This window comes from Notamacropus eugenii, chromosome 2, assembly GCF_028372415.1.
Source record: "Notamacropus eugenii isolate mMacEug1 chromosome 2, mMacEug1.pri_v2, whole genome shotgun sequence".
In the NCBI taxonomy this organism is placed as follows: domain Eukaryota; kingdom Metazoa; phylum Chordata; class Mammalia; order Diprotodontia; family Macropodidae; genus Notamacropus; species Notamacropus eugenii.
Window position 1 is genome coordinate 1,554,368 of NC_092873.1, and position 18,890 is coordinate 1,573,257.

General features: G+C 38.3%; 1 pseudogene; it reads left to right on the forward strand.

Moving 5' to 3' along the window:
• Positions 1 to 766: 766 nt before the first annotated feature.
• Positions 767 to 14,014, forward strand: LOC140522039 (dynein axonemal assembly factor 1-like; annotated as a pseudogene).
• The last annotated feature ends 4,876 nt before the right edge of the window (positions 14,015 to 18,890 follow it).

Here is an 18,890-nt window from a genome sequence, read left to right on the forward strand (position 1 = left end):
GGAAGAATGGAGGAGTAATAAAAGGGAAGATAGGTGGGGGGAAGGCATGGATGGGGTGCATGCTGCCCTGGAGTGAGATGGGGAGAGATGGGAAGAAATTTTTGAATTCAAATTCTTTTGAAAGTGAATGTTGGGAAATGAAAAATAAATAAGTTATGTATTTAATAAAAAAATAGAGCACATTCCTCTAGATCATTATTGACTGGAGGACTGTAAATGAAAAGAATTCTGAGATACTTCCTCACAAATATTAAATTGCCTAATAAGACAGAAAAGGAAAATGAGAAATACTGGAGGGTGCATAGGAAAATTAAAACATAAATGCATTGTTGATGGAGTTGTGATCTGATCCAACCGTTTTGAAGAAAAATTTGGAACTAGTCCGAAAGGACTATAAAAGCATGGCTATGGCCATTTGACCCAATAATACCAATTCTAGGTCTATATCCCAGATGGTTTTTAAGTAATAGGTCCTATATGTATAAAAAATATTTATAGAAGGTTTTTTGTGGTGTCCACAATATAAAAACAAAAACTGGAAATTCATAGGACGTCTGTCAATTAGAGAATGGGTGAAATAAATTAGAAACACTTACATGGGGGCAGAGACAAGATGGAGGATTAGAAAGACACACTTGCATAGGGTCCTCCCCACAGCCCATGAAATACCTGTAGAGAGGGATACTCAACAAATTTTGGAGTAGAAGTGGAGAACAACAGAGTGGAGGAGATTTTCAGCCCACGATGATCTGAAAGGCCCACGGAAATGTCGGTTGTGCCAGACTCAGAGCTGAGCATGAAGTCCAACCTAGCCTTGGTCGAGCGGTGCAGCGTGATGAAACCCTGGGAAGAGGGCACCTCGGGGGCAGAATCTCCACTCGCAGCCATGGTCAGTGACGGAGTTTTATCAGCTGGCCAGGAAGGGAGAAGGGCCTCCCCATAGCTTCGGCAGCAGGCAGCAGCCACAGAGCCTGCACAGCAGCCCGTACGAAATGCTCCATTGTTGGAGCGCAAAAACCCCTGGAGGCACTGAAGAACTGAGTCTTACCTCAGCCCTGGGTGGATGACCTGGTCGAGCTGGTCTTTGTCTCATATGGAATGGCAGCCCTGACCATCCAACTTACCTGAAAATCAGCCCCCAGTGCTGACTTGGGAACTGGAAGCCAAGTGACTGTGGAGAGGTATCTTCTAAGTCTGGGCACAAAAAGCCCTCTCGGTCTCCAGACCAGTACACACTTGATTGTGCCACCTGGTAGGAACTGAGATCTCACAGGTTCCCAGAGTATACCCTACTCTTGACAAAGGACCCAAAAGTCAAGTAACTGGTTGGGAAAACGCTCAAAAAAGGGAAAAAAAATAAGACCATAGAAGGTTACTTTTTTGGTGAACAGATATCTCCTCCCATCCTTGCCGATGAGGAAGAGCAATGCTTACCATAAGGGAAAGACGTAGAAGTCAAGGCTTCTGTATCCCAAACATCCAAAATAAATATTCAGTGGGCTCAGGCCATGGAAGAGCTCAAGAAGGATTTTGAAAATCAAGTTAGAGAGGTGGAGGAAAAGCTGGGAAGAGAAATGAGAGAGATGCAAGAAAAACATGAAAAGCAGCTCAACACCTTGCTAAAGGAGACCCCAAAAAATACTGAAGAAAATAACACCTTGGAAAATAGACTAACTCAAGTGGCAAAAGAGGTTTAAAAAGCCAATGAGGAGAAGAATGTTTTAAAAAGCAGAATTAGCCATATGAAAAAGAAGGTCCAAAAGCTCACTGAAGAAAATAGTTATTTAAAAATTAGAATGGAACAGATGGAGGCTGACTTTATGAGGAACAAAGAAATCACAAAACAAAACCAAAAGAATAAAAAATGGAAGATGATGTGAAATATCTCACTGGAAAAACAACTGACCTGGAAAATAGATCCAGGAGAGACAATTTAAAAATTATGGGACTACCTGAAATCCATGATCAAAAAAAGAGCCTAGACATCATCTTTCATGAAATTATCAAGGAAAACTGCCCTGATATTCTAGAACCAGAGGGAAAAATAAGTGTTCAAGGAATCCACCAATTACCACCTGAAAGAGATCCAAAAAGAGAAACTCCTAGGAACATTGTGTCGAAATTCCAGAGTTCCCTAGTCTAGGAGAAAATATTGAAACCAGGTAGAAAGAAACAAGTCAAGTATTGTGGAAATACAATCAGGATAACACAAGATCTAGCAGCTTCTACATTAAAGGATCGAAGGGCGTGGAATATGATCTTCCAGAAGTCAAAGGAACTAGGACTAAAATCAAGAATCACCTACCCAGCAAAACTGAGTATAATACTTCAGGGGAAAAAATGGTTTTTCGAAGAAATAGAGGACTTTCAAGTATTCTTGATGAAAAGACCAGAGCTGAAAAGAAAATTTGACCTTTAAACACAAGAATGAAGAGAAACATGAAAAGGTAAACAGCAAAGAGAAGTCATAAGGGACTTACTAAAGTTGAACTGCTTACATTGCTACATGGAAAGAAAATATTTCTAAATTTTGAAACTTTTCAGTATCTGAGTAGTTGGTGGGATTACACACACACACGCACACACACACACAGAATACAGAGTGAATTGAATAGGATGGGATCATATCTTTAAAAAATTAATTAAGCGGTGAGAGAGAAATATATTGGGAGGAGAAAGGGAGAAATGGAATGGGGCAAATTATCTCTCACAAAAGAAGCAAACAAAAGACTTATTAGTGGAGGGAAAAAGAGGGGAGGGGAGAGAAAAACATGAAGTTTACTCTCATCACATTCCACTAAAGGAAGGAATAAAATGCATACTCATTTTGGTATGAGAACCTATCTTATAATACAGGAAAGTGGGGGAGAAGGGGATAAGCAGGGTGGGTTGGGATGATGGAAGGGAGGGCAGTGGGAGAAGGGAGCAATTTGAAGTCAACACTTGGGGAGGGACAAGATCCAAAGAGAGAACAGAAGCAATGGGGGTCAGGATAGGATGGAGGGAAATATAGTTAGTCTGACACAACACAACTATTATGGAAGTCATTTACAAAACTACACAGATATGGCCTATATTGAATTGCTTGCTTTCCAAAGGGAATGGGTGAGGAGGGAGGGATGAAGAGAAGTTGGAAGTCCGTTTTAGCAACAACTGTCGAGTATTGTTCTTACTACTAGTAAATAAGAAATACAGATAATGGGGTATAGAATGTTATCTGGCCCTACAGGACAAAAGAGAAGATGGGGACAAGGGAAGAGAGGGATGTTAGAAGAGAGGGCAGATTGATGACAGGGTTAATTAGAATGCTCGGCGTTTTGGGGTGGGGGAGGGGAGAAATGGGGAAAAAATTTGAAATCCAAAATTTTGTGAAAATGAATGTTAAATAAATAAATTTAAAAAAAACATTGACATGAATTGTTGGAAAGTAAAATGAAAAGAACCGAGAGAGTATTGTACACAATAACATAAATATTGTAAGAACTGTGAATAATTTATGTATTCTCAGCAATACAATGACCGAAGACAACTCTGAGGGATTTATGGTGAACAACGCTATCTATCCCCAAAGAAAGAACTGATGGATCCTGAATGTAGATTGAAGCATACTCTTTTTAATTTTACTTTTCTTGGGATTTTTCTTGTTCTAGGTTTTATTTTACAACACGCTAAATATGGAAATATATTTAACAGGTATAACACACATGAAATTGCTTGCCTTCTCAATAGAGGGGAGAAAAGGGAGAGAATATGAAACTCTGAATTTTAAAACTTAAAGTTAAAAATGTTTTTACATATAATTAGAGAAAAAAATACTAAAATAATTTGAAAGAATACAGTAATGTCATCAAGCAAAGTATATACGCACAGTGTTCATGTCCAAAAGATGTGTTTTCTTTCATCAGTCGTCTGAATTCATCAATCAAAATTCTTGTCTTTCTCAATTGTTCATTTTTGCTATATTGAAATTAAAATAAAAATTATTTTGCTTCTGTTGAATTTACTTCAGTTCTTGTACGTGTTCCCAGGTTTCTCTAAAACCATGTCTTCATTTATCACAACAAAATAGTATCTCATAAAATTCATAAACCATAATTTGTTCAGCTTTTTTCCAATTTACATTTTTTCCTCTTACCACTTACTTTACTTTAATTTCCAGATTATATTTCCAGGTTACATTACTTTTTGTATCTTTTCCTTTATATTAAAAAGAACTTTCATTTTTTTAATGCATAAGACATTTTGTTTTTGTTCAATCTCTTTGAGGAATAAGCCTAATAATGGTATCTAAGCAGTAAGATTTGCTATTTTGTTTTCTAGTTCTATAAAGTAATTCTTAGGTAATGTGAGTGGTGTAGCACCCTAATAAAATCATTTTAGATAGTATTGATATTTTTATTGTATTGCCTGACTTGAAGCAAAAACACTTCATAAATATCTATTTATGTTTCTCTTTTTTCTGTAAACCTTGTTTTGTAAATGTATTCACATAATGCTTGTATTTATTCTTTCAAAGTGACTCCTAAGTATTTTATATATCCAGTCATTGTTTCAAATGTAATTCCTCTATTTTTCCCCTGGATTTTGTTGTCAATATAGTGAAATACTGATTTATTTGTGTATTAATTTTTAAGTACTGTAACTCCACTAACGTTATTTTGATTGATTTTATTTGATTCTCTAGAATTATCTAAGTAAGCCATCAAACTGAAAAAAGTTATTTTTTCACTGCTTTGCTTTATTTATTTTGTTTTGTTGCTATAAATAGCATTTCTAGCCCTGTATCCAAGAGAATTGTTGATCGTTTTTTCATCCTTGATCTTATTGGAGAAAACTCTAATTAATTTTCATTACTGATGATGCTGACTCTGCTTGAGTCACATACTATTTAAATTGCTAAGGACATTTCATTTATTTGTGTGTGTGCATGTGTGTGTGTTTTAAATAGGAATGGAATTTTTTTGTAAACAGCTTTTTTTATAAACCTATGTGATCATGTAATTTTTGCAGTTCTATTTACACATCCAGCAAAAGTTCAGCTTTGTCGTACTGTATAATCTTTATGATGCAAAGATATATCCTCTCTTCTGATATTTACCTGAAATATTTTTAGATTAATAAGTTTATCACAATGTATACCCCCTACTCATCTGTACCTACATTATGAAACAACAAAATATGAGACCTACATGAGATTGAATAAAGCAAATATTAGTTCTGAAATGCTTGTAATGTCCTCCATACGATAAAAAAGTTAGTTTTTTTTTAAAATGTTAACTCTCATATTTATAAATGATGAAAATAGGAAATTGCTAGAACTTACATGGACTTGCTAAGCTTTGTTGGCATGGCACTTCTTAGAAAAATATACTGTACTTGGGTAGTTTCCTCATTAAAATATAACAATATGATTTTGAACTTTATTCATTTTATTAGTGATAAGCATGTGTAAGTAAATTAATCATAGAAATTTCCTTTTTCAGCATTTTTCATGTGAAATAATAAAGTACAAAGTAAATTTTTATCAATTAATTTTGTTGAGTGTAGTATCTAATATAAATTATGCAATACAAATCAAAGTGTGCTTGGACTTGGTTATAGTGAAGTGGAGTGATCGGGGGAATAGATAAAAGTAAAGAGTTGGATTATTTTTCCATGTTGTATGATAATACTTATGGAATATGTTCTCATATGTTCAGTCATGCAGCGGAATTCTTAATATGTAGAAATATGTACGTAGCATAGACTAATCTGTCAGTTGCATGCTGGGTATCATTTCATGAATGTTATTATGTCTAGTCCTGTTTCATCAATAGTTCGCATTTTCTAGAAGTGTTGTACATTGTTGAAATTCGTACTATGCTTATAATTTTTGATAGTATTCAGTGCTAGTGGCATAGAAAAAACAAACAAACAAACCTCTAATTAAGAAAGCATTGATAAAATGAAAGTCCCCATATTCACCAAAATGTTTATAACAGCATTTTTTATCATAGCATGTCACTGGAAACAAAGTAGATTTTCATCTACTGGGGAATGACTGAGTATGTAGTACATGAATTTATTGGCATATTGTGGCATAATAACTAGTTACTATATGATGGCAGTATGAAGTAACGATTATTATGAATACATGGAAACCTGGAAAGACTTCAATGAACTAATGCAAAAGAAAATAAAAAGAGCCAGAAAAAAAATGAACATGACTATAAAAATATAATTGGGAAAAAACACAAAAGAAGAGAAAATCAATGTTACAAAATAATAAGAAATAAAAATAATAAAAAGGGAGCTTGGCACCAAAGGAGATAGACAGTTGAAATAGATAGGTGTTTTTCATTTATTTTGGGGGGCAGAGATTCCACAGGTATGGAACATTTTATGTAAATCAGATTATTTTTAGATATATAAATGTATTGTAACAATATTTTTTCTCTCCTTTTAATAAAAAGTTTTTTTAAAAAAAAACAGGAATATGGTATGGGATATATAGGTAGATTCAAAACAAAAACTATCAATAAGAGACTTTATTTTTATAAAAAGAAAGCTCATACACTCAATTTTCCTTGCAAAATAGATGATAGCAGGTATCTTGGTCTCTTTGTTTGTATCCATCCAGGAGTGTGCAGGAATGAGTTCAAATTGTTAAATTGTTAGTATGATGATTGCTAAATTTTCAGTGTGAGCACTTATACCTCTGATATCAACAAACTAAAAAAACCTCAGGGCTTGCCTTACTGCTTTTTTGTTTCTCTAGGCTTCACAAAATTATGGAGAAAATGTTAATAATTCAGATTAAAAACTGAAAAGGAGGACACTTTACACTTTTTGGGAGAATCCTGGTTATTAAACATTTACCAGTGCACCATTCCTTGTATCATCTGTGTTAGATGACCTACTGGTTCCTCATACAGTGTCAGGGGCGGAACCCTGATCACCGCACCAACTTACCCTGCCCAGGGGTCTTCAGACGTCTCTGGCTCCCCCCTTGGGGATCAGGGGGAGAAATTATCAGGCAGAACTCCGGAGGTGGATAAGAGCACCTTTATTACATGATAGTCAGCCAGAAGTCCCCCCGTCCCCTTCCGTGTTGTGCCTTATATCCCCCAGAACTCGCCCTCCTATTCCGGGTAAGCCCCTCCCCAGTTCCTCCCTGAGGGCGGAGCCCAGCCCAGCACAGAGCCGCCCCAGTGCTGAGGTGGCGATGCCGCGTCAGCAGTGCCACCGTGGCAAAGCCACGTCAGCAGGTCCAGACCCTTGGGCGTCTCCTATCCTCTCAGGGGGGCCCAGGTCCAGAGAGCCCCTCACAATACAGAACTTGTCACATGCCATTATGGGTCTTGTCATTTAGAAAGAACAAGAGACTGTTGAACACATTACTCTTTTTGCTTAGTAAATATATCAGCGATTGCCTACAATGCTCATTGTACTGTTTAATATCGAAATATACAGGAATTATAAATCAAAGAACCACTTTAAGGTCATTAGAGACTCAGAATTTGTATAAAGAAGATCCTAAAAATCCAAATTGTTATGATGACACTGTATGACAAACTACCAGATCAGTAAGGTGCTTGTCCTCCATTCAAACTAAGGTGCCACCCTTTAGAGGGTTTTTTAATGACACAAATAGGCCTAAATAACTTGGGATATAATTTTGACTTATCCAATAATCAAGCTGAGCTTTTCACTTCTAAACTAATAATAACAATAATTATAGATAATAGAATTTAATACTTTAAAATATATACACATGTACACACATATATGTATATAAATACATGCATACACACACATATAGGTTTGAATTTGAGCCTGAGGACAGCCTAGTGAAGTATTACTATTATCTCCAATTTATCCTTGAGGAACCTGGGAAATCAAATGGTAAATGATTTGCCCAGGATTATAGAGCTGGTAAGTGCCTGAGGCAGAATTTCACCTCAGGTCATCTTGGGTCCAAGTCTAGTGCTATGGTACTGCACAACCTAACTACCTAGGTTAAGTCTTCATGATCAAATTATGGTATACCCTGTAAAAGGCTACCAAAATATGTTCAAAATAATAACTTTTCTTTTGAGATGCATTAAGGATGGTAATGGTTTTGAGCACATATATGGGAATCTAAAAATGAATCCTCTTTTTTTACCAATTCAACTTTGGTGCATGGAATGCTGCTGCTCTGTTTGGGAAACAGGAACAAAAAAAGCAATAATAATACTGAATTAATAAAATAGCCTCAGAGAAAACAGTTACTTCCAGGAAAGAATAATGTGGAAAACCAATAAACGATTGAGGTTGTAAGGAAAAGTTTTCCTAGCCCCACACAATAGCTGGAAGTTATATGGAGCTTTAACATTTGCAAATTACTTTGTACATTTTGGCTCATTTGATCTTCACAGCAACCCCCTGGGACACCATTATTATTATCCCCATTTTACAGATGATTACAGATTTTCCAGCTCCACTCAACTTCAAACTTTGTTTAATGACATTTTTCCTCTTAATGTGGTGAATCAAAATGGTACTTTTCTTGTCTTTACTCATCATCTTTTCATCCCTTCCTTTTTTATAGGATGAAGTATTGCTTTAATTTTTAAGTCTAACCCTTCTAACTATTTCTGTTCCTCTAACCTCTCATCTCCTCTGGGACCTTGTTCCATTAATTGCCGCCTTATCTTAATTCTTTACATTTGCACTTTCCAATTGACCTTTTCTGGGTCAAAGTTCTCTTCAGTTGTTGGTCAAGATAGGCCAGGAATAACGAATAACTAAGATGTAGAGGTAAGCCTAAAAGTACATGTGGGAAAGATTGCTCATTTCTAAGGGTTAATAAGGGACTTTTTTTTTTTAACATTACACTTGAAAAAACACATTTCTTTGTTTTTGTCCAAACCTGTGATTTCATTGCGTTAGGGAAGTATTTGTGAGGAAAGATTTTGTATGAAAGCATGTTGACAACTAACTTTTTCATTTAAAATCTTAATGAGCAGCTTGGACACTGAGAGATTAAGTAAGTGACATGCCTGTGGTCACACAGTCAAAAGTATTGAAATACAACCTTGATTCCAAATGTTCCTTACTCTGAGAACTCTCCTTTATTTATTGTATCACATTGCTTCTCATAATAAGTATTTTTAACTCTAGAAAATTACGATTTTCATGTCTTTTCATTAATAATTGTAGAGTAGTGAGCAGGGTTCAGGCAATTCTAATTTTCCCTCATCCCATCACTAACCCATTGCCTAAAGGAATTTCCTAATACAAATATCCATTCATTTCTCTCCTCTGGAAAGTAATATCAAAAGGATCTTTAATTCTTTGTCTCTCTCTCTCTCTCTCTCTCTCTCTCTCTCTCTCTCTCTCTCTCTCTCTCTCTCTCTCTGTTTCTCCTCCCGTCCTCTCTTTGTGCCTGTTTTTGTGTTAATCTGTCCATATATATTTCTCAATTTTATATTTTCAATTTTGTTTTTCTTTCTTTTAAGTATGTCCAGTTTGGAGAGTTAGTGATCCTCAAATCATTGTCTTACTAGCTTTAAGGATCCTAAAATTATCTTACTAGCTGTGACTTCTTGTATTTCAATTAACTTTTCCTTTATATATTAAGGCAGGTGTAGCATATAAGTTTAATACTGATCTTGAGTTGATTTCTTTTTTTTTTTAATTTATTTATTTATTTTTAGTTTCCAACATTCATTTCCCCAAGATTTTGAGTTTCAACTTTTCTCCCCATCTCTCCCCTCCCCCACCCCAAAACACCATGCATTCTGGTTACCCCTTCCCCCAATCTACCCTCCCTTCTATCACAATCCTCCCTTCCCTTATCCCCATCTTCTCTCTTTTGTTGTAGGGCAAGACAGATTTTTATACCCCATTAACTATATCTCTTATTTCCCAGTTACATGAAAAACAATTCTCAACATTCTTTCCTAAAACTTTCAGTTCCAACTTCTCTCCCTTCCTTCCTCCCCACCCATCACCACTGAGAAGGCAAGCAGTTCAATACAGGCTATATAGGTGTAGTTTTGCTAAAGACTTGCATAATAGTCATGTTGTGAAAGACTATCTATTTCCCTCCATCCTATCCTGCCCCAAATTTATTCTATTCTCTCTTTTAACTTTCTCCTTCCCCAGAAGTGTTTACTTGTAACTACACCCCTCCTCTCATTTGCCATCCCTTCTATAATCCCCCCACATTCACCTTATCCCTTTCTCCTCTACTTTCTTGTAGTGTAAGATGGATTTTCATATCAAATTGAGTGTGTATGTTATCCCCTCCTAAAGACAAATGTGATGAGAGTAAGCTTCCTTTTTCCCTTTCACCTCTCCCCGTTTCCCCTCCCATGAAAAATCTTTACCTTACTTCTTTTATGAGAGATAGTTTGTCCCATTTCATTTCTCCCTTTCTCCTCCAAATATATTCCTCTCTCATCCCTTATTTTTTTATTTAGATATCATTCTTTCCTATTGAACTCACTCTGTGCCTGCCATCTATGTGTGTGTGTGTGTGTGTGTGTGTGTGTGTGTGTGTGTGTGTGTGTGTGTGTGTACAATCCCTCCGACGGCCCAAATATTGAGAAAAGTTTCAAGAGTTACAAATATTGTCTTTCCATATAGGAATGGAAACAGTTCAGCTTTAGCAAGTCCCTTATGATTTTCTTTACAGTTTACATTTTCATGCTTCTCTTGATTGTTGTGTTTGAAAGTCAAACTTTCTATTAAGCTCTGGTCTTTTCTAAACTAGAATAAGTGAAAGTCCTCAATTTTATTGGATGACAATTTTTTCCCTTGAAGTATTATACTAAATTTTGCTGGGTAGGTGATTCTTGGTTTCAGTCCTAGTTCCTTTGACTTCTCGAATATCATATCCCAAGCCCTTTGATCCCTTAATATAGAAGCTGAAAGATCCCATGTTATCCTTATTGTATTTCCACAATACTGGAATTGTTTCTTTCTGTCTACTTGCAATATTTTCTCCGTGACCTGGGAACTAAGGAATTTGATTAAAATATTCCCAGGAGTTTTTCTTTTGGCATTTTTTTCAGGAGGTGGACTATTTCAATATGTCTTTTATCTTCTGGTTCTACAATATTAGGGCAGTTTTCCTTGATAATTTCATGAAATATGATGTCTAGACTCTGTTTGATCATAGCTTTCATGTAGTCCCACAATTTTTAAGTTGTCTCTCCTGAATCTATTTTCCTGCTCAGTTGTTTTTTCCAATGAGATAGTTCACATTGTCTTCTATTTCTTTTTCATTTTTGTGATTTGCTTTGTAATTTCTTGGTTTCTAAAAAAAGTCATCAGCTTCCATCTACTCCATTCTAATTTTTAGAGGAGTATTTTAAGCTTTAGAACCTCCTTTCCCATTTGGATAATTGTGGTGGTTAAAGCATTCTTCTTCTCATTGGATTTTTGGGCGTCTTTGACGATATGTATTAGTGTATTTTTAAAGTTGTTAATTTCGTCAGCATTTTTTTTTTTGGTTCTCCAAGGTGTTGACTTGCTTTTCATGATTTCCTTGCATCACTCTCATTTCTCTTCCCAATTTTTCCTCTACCTCTCTTACTTGATTTTCAAAATCTTTTTTGAGCTCTTCAATGGCCTGAGATAATTATATACTTATTTTGGAGGCTTTGGATGCAGAAGCCTTGACTTTTAGGTCTTCCCCTGATAGTATGCATTGCTCCTCCCCATTCGAAGGGATGGAAGAAAATACGTGGTCACCAGGAAAGTAACCTTCCATTGTCTTATTCTTTTTGCCTTTGGGAGGCATTTTCCTGGGCCAGTAACATGACTTTTGAGTTCTTTGTCAACAGGGGGATAATCTCTGGGACCTGTAAGTTCTCAGTTACTCCAAGATTGCACAGACAAGGGAGAGGGGTTTATTCCCCTCCTGACATGTGCTCTGGTTTGTGAGGGGGATTCCCTCTCCAAAACCTCCACCTTCTCCGCCAAGTCAGCACTCCTCCTCACCTCAGGGCAGGCACTCAGTGCTGACATCCAGATCAGCTCCTGAATTCTTTCAGGGGCTTTAGGCCAGATCTCCAAAAATGGAAGCTGCCACTGCCTGGAGTTGGGGCTATATGACTGCTTTCCCTTCTGAGAAAAGTGAAAGGGTTTCTCACTGATCTTTGAAGATATCTTTGGCGTTTGTGAGTTCAGCAATCTGGGACCCACAGCTGCTGCCAGTGGAGTGTCACCTTGAAGCCTGCTCCAGTCCTGTCCTTGCCATGGCATAGCCTATGCTAGGCTATGCTCTGCTCTGTGCCTGTGCAGGGCTGAGCTCCTCTCCTTGCCTGTGTTAGGCTGTGCTCTGGTCTGTGCCTCTCTAATTTAAAATTTTGCCATCAATGTGCATTACATGTCTGTTTATAGTTTCTCTTTCTCACTTCACTCCTCTCCAATTTCCCCTCCTAATTCTTCTAATTTCTTTAACTTTCCCCATGAATCTTATCAACCTGAAATGTATATGTGCCTCCATGGTCCTCTCTTAATTGGTAACTTTCTCCTGGAGCATCTATTTGGACAAAGAGCCAGGTCAGCTCTGCTCATTTCCACTCTCCTGTCTCCACTCTTGACTGACAATTTCTCCATCATGCTCTGATATTTTTATTTGATATATTTTATTCCAATGCTCTTTTTCAGCTCCCTGCCATGTGTTTTCTTCTTCCAAGCAAATACAATCTCCTTCAGAGCAAGAACTATCTTTCTTTTACTTTTAATGGTATTCTCAGAATTTAATGTAGTACCTGACCAAGAGTTAGCACTTAATAAATATTCATTGAAACAAGCTGAGTGACTCAGATATCCTCTCTGTCTTGGAAGCCATACTTGATTGGTGTGTAATGAATTTAATGGGAAACATGGTGATTAAGAAAATTCTGCACTACATAAGAACTGTTACCATTTGACTTAAAGTCTTAAGCTACCTGGATCATAAGCCAGTTTTTCCAAAGGACAGAGCATGTGAACAAGCCTGGGCTCAGGGAGGGAGTAAAGCTGAGAAGGAAGAAAGAGGGAAGTGGGAAACCAAAGAAAGGAAGAGGATTGAAGAGAGCACTGGCCATGATTAAGTAAAGAGTCCTGGAGAAAAATAAACAGAAAGAATGAGGAAAAAGGAGAGATTCCATTGTCAGACAAAGGTGTGAGCACAGATCTAGGCGCAAAAGTAGGCCCCTTGTCCCCTGCTGAGGAAGTCACACAGCAGATGATCCAGAAATTTGTCCAGAAGCGTTTTGAGGCCTGGGATGAAGTCTTTTCTGAAGACACCCATGTGAAAAGTAAGGCACCTAGTGAAACTCAAGGAGAAAGCCAGGAGAAGGAGTCAGAACCAGATTTTCAAGCAAAGGCACAAAGCTCCCAGACCCCAGAACTGCACAGGAAAAATCAACATTAAAGCCTCTGACTACAGAGAAGGCTGAACTAGATGGAGCTGAGGAATTAGAAACAGCTGAATTGGAGGCAAAAACAATCCCTTCATTGATTGTCTGCCTGATTTAGAAAATATAGAAGTTAATTAGACCTTTCCAGAAAATTCAGATGAAAACAAAGCTTTTTCTTTTCCCAAAAACTGAAATAATTTCTTGAGGAAATGATAACAGTGATCCTGAACTGGAGGAAGGCTGCACAATGCAGAGCAGAACATCCACACATGCAATTTGTGATGTTTAAAATTTCTAAAGATACCTTAAAGAAAGTCCTCACACCCCTTACAGATATTTGAGGCAGAACCAAAAGGGAATTAGAGAGCAACAATGAGCACACAAAGTTGTCAGAACCATTGATTCAGGAGACTGTAAAAAACCCATTAGAGGAGTAACTGATGTCCCCAACCTTAAATGAAGAAAACCAACAAACTCTTTTCGATGTAGACCAGAACGATACGCCAGCTTCGCCCTCCTCATCAGGAAGTGATACTTCAAAAAATATGGTGCAGTTTTTGACAGAGACTGAAGATTACATTGTGTTTGGGATCAAGTAAGACAACGAAAATGCAGAATTTGGGTTAGATTAAATATCAAAGATGAACAGTGTGGGACAATTAACATTTATTTTACCACAGGTTTATATCCACACCAATTTTAGGGTGTGCCGATTATTTGGCATTGCTCCATCATCTAAATTGTCCTGTTTCAATATCGATAGTATGAGGGTGGAGAAAAAAATATGTAGCAGTCTTAGTTAAGGAAGAGCACAAAGGTCTGTCCTCTGACAAATAATAGCTAAAGTTGAATAGATCCGTCTAGTTAGAATGTTGACTTATTCTTTTAGGCCTTGTAAAGCATGTGAAAGAGCATTCCTCAAATTTATACTGTGTCGTTTTATTTTTGCTGGTTAACATTGGCTTGCTGCGTTATATAACTGTCTATTTCGCTTTGGAGTTTTAGAAAAATTTCTATATCAATTTTGAAAATAGTTTGAGGTGTTAAAATTTTGTGATGTTTACTTATGAATCTCCTCAATTTCATTGTCAATACCATGTTTGCATCATAGGTGGAATCTGGAAAAATAATTTCCTATTTTTTCAAACATTTTATTCGATATCAGAATTAATTCTTCAAAAGAGATTTGATAAAATTTATATGTGTAGCCATCTGGTCTGTTTTGTCAAGTTTTCAAATCACATTTATAAATCAGAGGATTTCTGTTTTTTATTTGTTCTTTTTTATTATCTAATTTTCTGTTCATTTGGACATTTTAAATATTTTTGCAAATCTCCATCTATTTAATCTTAGTAGTTATTGTTATTTTCTTTTTTTTTTTGAGGGTGGAGGGACTGGTTCTTTATTTCAAAAGACATTTTTTTCAATTTTCAGTATTAAAACACTTGCACTATTGTTTCCTCTTTCTCCAGATTGACTCCAAAATAGACCACACCAAAGGAAAGTATATTTAAGCCAGTAATCTGTAAGATGCAAACCTAACACAGACCTCACATAAACCTCGCCAAAAAATTTTTTTTAAAAGGTTAGCACACTGCCAACGCATGGACTGAAGAGAGCACTCATAGCCAGATGATGGTGGAGGCAGTATGGGGGTAGTCCTGGTGCTACCCACCTGACAGAAATAAAACATCAAAAATAATATATATAAAATTGAAAAAAAATCTTGTACTCAAGCTATTCAAGATTTCTCCAGCAATGAGTGATACAAAGCACAATGAGATGGCACTTTTAGAGGCAGGAGCTTCAGACCCAGGAATGGGTAATGAGATGAATTTCACTTGGCTAATCAGTGGCCAAAAAAAACCCACAAAAAAACCGTTATTTTTCAAAGAAGATGAAGTAGGGGTAGTAGACACCCCAACTTTGGAGGCACATGATCCATTCTGCGAGTGAATGAGAGGGCAGACAATTTGGTCTCAGAGAGGTCTTGTCTGTGTAATTTGCTTGTTTGCTACTGATGCAAATGTTTAAAAGACAGAAAAAGGAAAACAAAGAAAACAACACCCCAAGACACCTTAAAGGTGAAAACCTGAATAGCATTCTTTCTTGGCAAACTCCTCCTGGAATAACCTTTCTGGTTTGGCTGGTGTTTGGTATATAACATTAAGGTTTCCCTTGGTGGAGTTTTTTCTTGAGTTATGTTTGGCTCTCAGCAGGGCAGTCTAATAGCTCTTTCCCTCTTCTATGAAGAAGGGGCTTTGTTTAGGTAGAAAGATTTACCATCCAAAAGGAGGAAAAGTGATTAGACGCAGCCAAGGAGTTGGGGAATTATCTGGAATGTCTTACAAATGGCTGCTACAACAATAACACAAAAGGTAATTACAAAATGTATACATCATACAACATGCTTTTAAAGACACTATTGCATTGTGCTTATGTTCTCTTAAATGTTCTTCCCAAAACTTCTCAGCCCTTAGTCCATCTGGGATCTCCAGAGGAGAGCTGCAGAGACAATTTGGTGAAATTGACACGGAGAGCTGGAGGTAGGGGTGGTGAGAGGTTAAGCAAGGACCCAGAGAAGAAAGCAGCCTTCAGTTTAAAGATCAGCTCTCAGTTTAAAGGTCAGCTTCAGGCAGGCTGGCCTCCAGCGAAGTCAGTAGGAGCAGCGACAGGGTGGGGCTGGGGGAAAGGGTTTCTACATCTCATTCAGGTCAAGCAGAATCTGGTCCAGCATCCTTTGTGTGCAGAGGTGCTCCTCTTTGGTGCATTTCAGTTTATCTTCCAAGTCATCAATTGTCTTTTCCAGTTTGGCTACCGATCTCTCAGCAAACTCGGCACAGATCTATGCCTCCTTGAGTTTATCCCTAAGAATCTTTATCTCCTCCTCATATTTGTCTTCGTTCTGAGAATACTTTTCTTCAGCAGCATTCAGACACTTCAGGTTCTGGTCCACCAGTCTGATCTGCTCATCCATCTCCCAGCAACGGGAATCAGCCAGCTCGGCCCACTCCTCTGTGCACTCCAAGTCCCCCTCAATGATCACCAACTTACGGGCCACCTCCTCATACTTCCTATCTGCTTCTTCTGCTATGTGTTTGGCCTCTTTCAGCTGGATTTCTTGCAGCTCCATCTTTTCTTCATCCTTCAAGGCCCGGTTTTCAATGACCTTCATACATCTCTCACTCTCATCAGCAGCCTTCTCTGCCTCCTCTAGCTTCTGTAGAGCGGTTGCCAGGCGCTCCTGAGCACCATCCAGCTCCTCCTCAACCAGCTGGATCCGACGGTTCAAGGAAGACACCTCAGCCTCAGTCTGTTCCTGGGCCCACTTCTCCCCCTCCACCTCCCCCTGGAGATGCTCGTCCTCCTCGGCGTCATTGGGCTGCTACTGCAGAACCTTAATCTTGCACTTCACCACCTCGATGGTGGTGATACTGCCATGGTGCCCACCCCATTCCAGCTCCCACTCCGGCTGCTGCCTCCTCCACTTGGTGCTGCTGCCGCTTCTCCCATTATTGCTATTTTCATATATTTTGACAAAATAATTTCTTCGGATATCCTTTTTTTCATATGTTGTGAATTCTTTTATTTTTGATACTAGTTGTGAGGGGCGCTCTGGACCTGGGCCCCCTGGGTGGATAGGAGACGCCCAAGAGTCTGGACCTGCTGACGCGGCATTGCCACGCTGGCACTGGGGCGGCTCTACTGGACTGGGCTGGGCTCCGCCCTCAGGGAGGAACTGGGGAGGGGCTTACCCGGAATAGGAGGGCGAGTTCTGGGTGATTTAAGGCACAACACGGAAGGGGACGGGGGGATTTCTTGCTGACCGTCATGTAATAAAGCTGCTCTTACCCACCTCCGGTGTTCTGCCTAGTGATTCTCCCCTCGACCCCCCGAGGGGAGCCAGAGAAGTCTGAAGACCCTTGGGCAGGGTGAGTTGATGCGGTAATTAGGGCTCCGCCCCTAACAGCTGGCGCCCCGAAACAGGGACTGCTAGGAGACCGCTAGCCCCCCAGACCGCAGGCGGGTGGGGGAAGACTAGGCAGCCCTAAGTCCTGGTAGGCTTAGGAAGAATGGGACAAAAGGTGATTAAAGCCCGAATGAATCCGGAGGAGAAAGGCGTACTCGCCTGTCAAATTTATAAGGTCTGCCGAGCACAGGGCATTAAGACTCATATCAAAGACTGCCGCTCTTGGGTCGATAAGATTTGGACGGTCAGCTCGTGGGTAGAGCATACAGGAATCGACCCTGCGAGATGGGGTGTAGTCGGTCAGCAGATGGTCTCTTATGCTGAAACTAAACCTGGCACTCTGACCGATCATGATTTCACCTTTTACTCCCTGATAAACCTGTTGCTGCAGCGCCCTTTTCTCACTGAGCATAGTGGCACCCAGGTGGGAGATTCTTTGAGGGAAACTTCAGATGATGATGTACCATCTATCTATCCCTGGGAAAAGTTAAAGGAAATTAAGAAAAATGGCGTTGGAATAAAGGGGAACAAAGAATTAGCCAAGAGGGATGAAGAAAATTGGAGGAGAGAGGGGGAGGTTCAAAAGGGGGAACTGCTTCAATTCTATTGGCTGTGCAGCATAGAAAGAATTCAGGGAGTGAGGAATCAGGGAGGGGAGACAGGACTAGCGCGCAGCACAGAAGGAACAAAGAAAATTAATAATTTGGAGACTGAGCCTCTTAAGATAAGCATAAAAAAAATTTGAAGCAATTAGAGTTTAGAAAGAATGTGTCGGTTAAGGAGGACCTTATAGAGTATCATGCTGAATATATGGAACCAATAAGTTTAAAATTATGTCTGGAACTAAGTAAAAGAAATCAAGCCATAGGTCTAATTTGTGCAGAGGATTTCTGACAATCTTTTCTCAGTTTTTGAATTTTTTTTTATTGTCTGTATATGTGTTCAGTCTTTACATGCTCTGTGTGTGTGTGTTTGTGATTTATTACGGCCAGCTCCTTTGTAGCTGGAATTCAGAATGTTATCTCTTTCCCTCCCCCTCATCCCTTCTCTCTGATGGCTGCAGCATCAGGGAGGAGAATGGGAGAGAGAAAGTGAGAAACTAATCTTATATTATTTAGTTTATAATGCTGCTAAATGCAGTTTTACATAAGAAATACAAGGCAATAATATGTGAAGTTTTAAAGGAGCTGTAATCAAAGCCCACTAGTAGTACAACATGTGTATGAAGTTTAAGGAAAGCATAAACGTTTTGGAATTTATTGGAAAGTTGTTGGTAAAATTCTCTCTCTCTTTCTACTTTCTAACTCTGGCCAAGTTATGAAGGTGGAGAGAAAGACAAGAAGAAATTGGGGATATTTTTCCCCTCCTATCACAAAGACAGATTGAATAGCATTTTAATTATCTCATACCTCACCTAAGAGAAAAGTTTTTGTGTATGGGATACAAGTTGTTATTTTGGTCATATTTTAAGTGAAACATGTCACTCCTAATTGGATGTTTAAGACAGGTCAGAATTTATTGTATTATTTGGCATTAAG